We start from the raw sequence: 7,202 nt of genomic DNA on the forward strand, positions 1-7,202 counted from the left end.
CAGGTTTTTCAAGATCCATCCCCCTCTTTATCTTTATTTTAATTTTTTTTATTCAACATAAATGACCGCTTCAATTTCATTTTGATGAATCACTTTTTCTAATCAACCTGCATTCAGATACCACGTGACCAGTAATTTTATAATGACTATCAAACTTTGGACCTTTAGGAATCCCTAAAGCTTGATAGAAACCACCAAACTCAGTCTTCAACTAACTGTTTTTAAGAGAGAAAAAATTAGCATATACTTACACCAACACATTAACATAATAACTAACAACCTTCTTTAAAGTTATTTTTATCATCTCTACGTATTTCCCACTTAGTCACTGTGATCATCCAACGGTGTGTCGTTTTAAACTTGCGAAACTATTCTAGGCATAAGATTTGAATTCTGAGTAACATCACTATAATCATTTCCACAAATATTGTAAGACATTGTGCAGAAAACATATTAATATTCAGCAACAACAATAACCAACCCTTTAATCCTATACATACTCCACTAAAATTCTACCAATGTGTTACTATCAAAGTATAATATGACAAAATTTCATGAGAACAAATAAAAAGTATAAAAGTTTTCTCTAAGCATTCACAAGGGATTTTGCTAGTACAAAAGTAAACCATGATGTATCTATTTTGTGAAACAAATGTGAATCACAAAGACTGATTCAAGAAACTGCGAAGTTTAAAAAAAAAACAATTGTGGTTCCCGGAAATTTTAAGAAAATATTGTAAGCAAAATTAGCAAATGAATTTAAGCTTTCTAATTAGTTCTAAAGTTATACGAAAATTATTTTACTTTTATTAATCCTTATGTAATAACCTATATTAATTTTATCCAGATGATTTTAAAGAGCTTGATATTTATTATTATTTATCCTATGAATGTGGTTTAAAATAAGGGCCCGGTAAAACTTAGATAAAGTAATTCTTGATAAAATGATAATCTCAATAAAATAATATTTTTTTCAGTCTCGCTAGCTAACTAAATTAGTAACTTCACTAAAATTGTGAGCTAATAAAAAAAATTTAATCGCACAGTAAAGAGCGGTAATATATAAGTCGATTGACACCATAACTAAGATACAATAAGTATGATTTTGAGATTGTTTGTCTATAATTCATACTATTGTAAAACATTGGTCTCAAATCTAAGTTTTTGTAGATAATTAAATTATTTAAGAAAATATTTTAAATTTTAAAGACTTTTTCTTTTGAAATAAATTACTATTTTTTTTAAATTTAAATCAGAAAAGTAAGAAATTACATAAAATTAGTTGGAAGCCTAGCTACCAGCAGAGCCCCAAACCCTTTTTGAGTAACGACCCCTATCCTATGAAAAAGAAAATTCTCCACCGCAACATTCGCATCGCGACTGGCTACATAGTCTCGCAACCTCTTCAAAAAATCGATGGTATCACCATCCATCTCACCCTAAGGTAGTAAAAGCAAGAGTGTCAAATCCAAGACCCCGAGCCTTACACTTCTCAATATATTTAATGCCTTTCCTAGTGACGGCATTACTAATTGCTTGTCCAGGGTTGAAAGCACGAACACCCCCTTCTATAAACGTACAAACACCAGGTACATCCAAGCACACATCACATTTATTATCCCAATTATAAACCAGGATGTCTGCAGGTCTCAAAGTTGAACCATCGTTGCAGAGAAAACCCAAGGCTACCTCTTTTCTCAAAGGAACACTTGACCAGAAACACATATCAGCAATAATATCTCGAACAAGGTCATGTATGAACTTAAGGCCAACCTCATGAGCACAATGCATAGCATGATGCCCCGAAAATTTCCATATCCCTGTCGCAACAAGGGCATATGCCTCCTTTTTCAAATAAAAGAATCCCAAGTCTATACCGAAGGACTGCATTGAGCTGTCTAGGCCCGATTTTCTGGTTAAGTCCGAAAACGGGGATGGCTAACAAATAATCATGCGCGTGTTTGATTTTGTTACATTTCCAAAGAACAAGATCACGGTCATACATGTCGAAGCGATTGGGCATATCTTTCTTAACAACATCAAAGTATTTAATTGCCAAAGAACTCATGGAGTGGGGGACAATATCGTCAATTCTTAATAAGAAATCAACGTAACATACATGGTTATACCGACCTATGGATTGTTCAAGGCTTGGGCATGCACCAGAAATGCTAGAATGCCTCAAAATGGTGTCTTGCAAATTCTGAGTCTTCAAACAATATGCTAAATATCAATAGTGTATAGTCTCAAAATGCCTAATCCCCCATATTTTATGGGGAGAGCAGAGAACCTTTGTTTAAGCAACCCGAAACCCGGCCCATCACCAGTTATAACTTGTTCATAAGCTGATATAAATGGGTATCAAAAATCACTTGAGCCTCACCCAAAAATGCGGGTTTGGTAGTTCTTATTGTGAAGCAGAGTCTCGACACTCCTATACAGTTCCCGCGAAGCAACAATTTAAAATGTGCATAATGGAAGGGACTCGAACCCACATCCATGCACATGATAAGCGTCAAGATCCTCTTACCCACCCACCAATGTAGGTAGTCTAGATTCATGCGCATGATAGGCATCTAGCTTCTTGCTAAGAAGAATGCCCATGTTGTGGCAATTCCACCCAGAAGGTAATGGGTTACTCCTACAACACATCATTGTACAATGCTCAAGGATCTAGGCTGAGTAGCAGGAGTGTAGATGGGGAAAAACGAGTCGCCGTTTTTTTGGGAAATGAAGAGACGAGCGTGTTGTCGAGACTCCTCAGCCGGAAAAAATGTTAATCCTCACACAAATGCACTGCAAAGGGAGTGCTTAGATTCGAGAGATCAATATGTATGACTCCGGCCTAAACCAAGTCAATGGTCATTCCAGAAATCAATTCGGTCGCAAAGAGGGAGATGGGTTGATCTGTAGGAGGGAAGCTGAGAATTGTGTGGAATCAATGATGATCAAGGATTGTGGGTGTGTTGAAGGTTTCTGAAATTTGTGGTGAACTGATGAGTTCGAATAAGTTCTGATGGATTGATGAATTATTGAGAGTAGTTTTCTCGAGAAATTCTGCGTAGACAGTTGATAGCTAGTGATCAATCATTGTATGTTCTTCTTCAATCATGGATTCAGAGACTTATTTATATTGTCAGAGTTGTGAACACCTTGATCCCTGTAAGTGTGACGGTTTCTTGAGTGAAAGAGTGGGAAAGTGGAAGATCATGGTACAACCAGTTCCAGGTCGTACGAAAACTGGGCTCATCATTACCCACTACTTTGCTAACTCCTCCAACCGTTGACACGATTTACTCACATTTCTCGTTGTGGATGAAGCCAGGTGTTGTAGGCCGCCAGACCAAAACCCTAGTTGTTATCCCCCAATTTGACGTGATTGATGTCTCAGGAATCGTGAAATCTGAGTGACAGACGTGTATTGATTAGTCAGTTGTTGATTGATTAGACAGTGAGTCTAGGTTTTGTTGAATCGAGCATAAGTGGTGAATGCTCAGCGATTCATGGATCGAACATGTAATTCTCTGAAATGGTGTCAGTATTGTAGATTCAATGATGAATTACTGACCAGCGAGATCAAGTATCGCTCGATTCGACGAATTACTGAATATTGAGAATTTAACGAGTAACTGAGCAAGTATTGCTCAATTCGACAAAATACTGAATGTTGATAATTTATCGTGCAATCGAGCAAGTATTCTCAATTCAACAAATTACTGATAATTCACTAAATATTGATAGATGGATCAATATTTGAGCAATTGAGCAAGTATGCTCAATTCGACGAAATATGTATTAGTGACGTGACCCAATAAAATATTAAAATATTGGTAGATTACCAAATATTATATGATTAATTCATACGTTGGTTGCTGAATCAATATAAATTCATTAGTTCTTGAATCTTGCTCAGAATGATGATTCGTAGAACATTTTATTCGAAACCCTAATTTCAGATCATAGTTGATGGGTCGCTGAAAATAGGTCATGAGTGATATAGAGACCGACCACATGGGATAATGGGCGTCCATGTGGTGCCCAGTGCTCGAATGATCATGCACCAGGGTTCTCAGTTCGAGAGTTGGTGAAATAATGATGATTAAATGTCGGTTTCATCATATATTGAAATATTGATGGTTCAGCATTAGGTGATAAAACCTAAGTAGGAGAAGTGGGGACCGACCAAGAGAGTGTGGGACCGGCTCTTGGTGATTACATGACCAGTTGTCGTCCGTTTGAGCAATCCCCAGGTTGGTTGGAGAGAGTTTGGGCCCAATATGAGCAATTGAGCAAATTAGGTCAGAATTATGAAAATGTGTGGGACCGGCTTTGTGCAAGCCTTAGGAATGACTCTAGTAGGTCATGAAGGCATGCACGTGTTGTCGTGGTGTTCGTGTCTCCGTACTGAGAGTTTCAGTATTTTCTGATGTGCGTTCGAGCAACATTGTGATTTTTCAGAAGAGTTTCATCTTGACTGAAATTCTTGATTTTTGTTGGAATGAGCATGTATGCTCAGTTGATCAATATTTTTTAATATTAAAATAAGAGTATTTTAACATTTAAAGTTGTCATGAGAGGCTAACCGGTCGTGTAACCATGTTGGCTTTTGGTTTTTCATGATTCGAGCAAAATTTGAGAAGTTATGACGAAATCATGATTTTTGCTCAAATCAAGGAGTTTCATGAATTGAGGAGAATAATAATTATAAAAGACTAGGGATTGCAAGGTGTGGGACCGGCCACGTCTAGGGCATGGCCGTCCGGCTATGTTGCCCGGTCCCGCACACCTTTTCCTATTTTATACTATTATTTTTTCATGAATCCGTGAAGTTATGGAGAATCCATGAGTTTTTGTTGAAACGGAGGAGTTTCATGAGATTAGGGAATAATAATTATAAAAAGATAGGTATTGTGAGGTGTGGGACCTCCCACGGTTCGGGCATGGCCGGCCTGCTAGGTTTGCCCGGTCCCGCATACCTTTCCCAATTTTATAATAATATTTTCATGAATCCATGAAGTTATGGGGAATTCATGAGTTTTGCACAAACAAGGAAAGTTCCTAAATTGAAGGAGTTTTTCATGAGTTCATGAAAATAACAAAATAGGGCAAAATAATGGAAGAGGCATGGGACCGGCCACGGCTAGGGCATGGTCGTCCGGCCTGTGGTCCCGGCCCCCTGGGTGCCTCTTATTGTTTTATTATTATTTGTTGTTTTCTCCTGTTTTGCGTAGGATTCCTCATCTGTCCATATTTTTGGACGCTCGTTTGTGCATCCGGGTGCTCAGTCGTGCATCATTGTCGAGTACACTTGCACCATTTTTGTGGGGATTACTCAGTGATGGTCCAGATACCCGGTTGTTGAGTATTTATTACTAATTTATGAAATTTAGTGGAGAATCATTCATGAAACTGAGTAATAAAAGTGAGTAGTTTTATTATCATCCATAGGATCAGCCGTGGATTCGACCATGGATTCGGAATAATAAAATGATAATTTTACTACCATCTCATGGAATCATAGATTTGACCATGAAATTGGAGTAATAATATAGGTGGTGATATTACTATTTCATGAGATCAGCCACGGATTCAACCATGAATCAGAGTAATATCTATTACCATTTCATGAGATCAGCCGTGGATTCGATCATGAAATCGGAGTAATACATTTATCTATTACTATTCCATAGAACCAGTCGTGAGTTTTACCATGGAATATGAGCAATAAGATAAGATAGATTATCTTCTAGGAATTCAGTGGTGAATATGACATAGAATTTAATCTCTTGCGTATAATCAGTGAATCAGCGAGTGTTGCCAATGTCCCGAAGACGTTTTACCCTCTCAACATTTCATGTATGGAGGACCGCCTGAGTCTATACACGGACACACTACATAGTCAGGGAACAGTGAGTGTCACCGGCCTCCTGAAGGCGTTATTGCTCTCAATCTTACGGATAACCGCCCAATCGTTCTTCTATTTAGATGTGAATTCCTCTATGTAGTCAGGGAATAGTGAGTATCACCGACATCCTAAAGGCGTTAAGCTCCCAATCTTACGGAGAACCGCCCAATTACGTTATTCTACATAGAGGATATGATGACATGCCCGTTGTCGAACGCTCCGGAGAGGCCTTTCGAGCGACATATGCATCATACTTCGTAAAACACGAATCGTCACATGGATTCCTGAAGCCGTGTCAGAAACATGCAATATCATGATTTTACGGTTTTGACCTTTGTTGAAAATCCACCATCAACATAAAGTCCTCTGCTTAGTGAGGGACAATCATTTTCCGCCGTAAGCACTAGATGGTGATTTTCAGTCGACGAGAGATCAGTGGTTGAACTCAGTCTACAAAGGCATTCTCAGAATCTCCAATTTACTCCTATGACGCCATATGCGAGTAAATGTTCGGGTGGAGACCCTGGTAATGTGATAGAGCGTCATCTTATGAGCACGGAGAGATGAGGCACTGCTGATTTGAGCGACCGAAGGTCTAGTTTTGGTCGGTTTAGGATTTACGGGTCCGGGCCCAAAAAAGAAAATCCTTATCTTATTAGGTTTTTGGAAATATGTATGCATGTTCGTTCGATAGTTTAAGAAACGAGCAAAAATCCCTAGCATGAAAGAGATATACATATATATTGTGAATAGATGAAGTTTAATTGCAGTAGGTAAAATCTTGTTTATGAAGTTTTCATGAAAACAAAATTTATTTTTCAAAGCACAGGGTTCCAAATATTTTAGGAATGCTCGTACGTTCGCTAGTTTAAAGCAATAAACAATAACCCATGGTATTAAAGAGATTTTTGGAGCATACCACCTTATAATAAATTTTTTGTTTGTGAACCTTTGAAATTTTATTTGGAATATGTGGACTTTCTCAAAATAGAAAAGATGCTCGTCTCATAGAAAAATGCTCGTTTGAGCAAAAATAAAGTTTTTTTTTTAAAGAAGAATCTCACGTAATTTTTTTTAAAAATTTTTTGATAAAAAATCAAAAAACAATTTTGAGCAATTGTTAGAGATAAATAATTATATGCTATGATTTTATGAATTTGTGACATAAAATCATGGGACGTTCACACGTAGAAGTTATGTAAACTGTTCATAGTTTTGTGAAAAGTCAGTGTTGACTCTAGAATGATAAGTTTTTCTCGTCTTTGCAGGTTTGGAGGAGTGAGCAAGTTTTCGAAGT

This window comes from Papaver somniferum, chromosome 6 (assembly GCF_003573695.1).
Source record: "Papaver somniferum cultivar HN1 chromosome 6, ASM357369v1, whole genome shotgun sequence".
In the NCBI taxonomy this organism is placed as follows: Eukaryota; Viridiplantae; Streptophyta; class Magnoliopsida; order Ranunculales; family Papaveraceae; genus Papaver; species Papaver somniferum.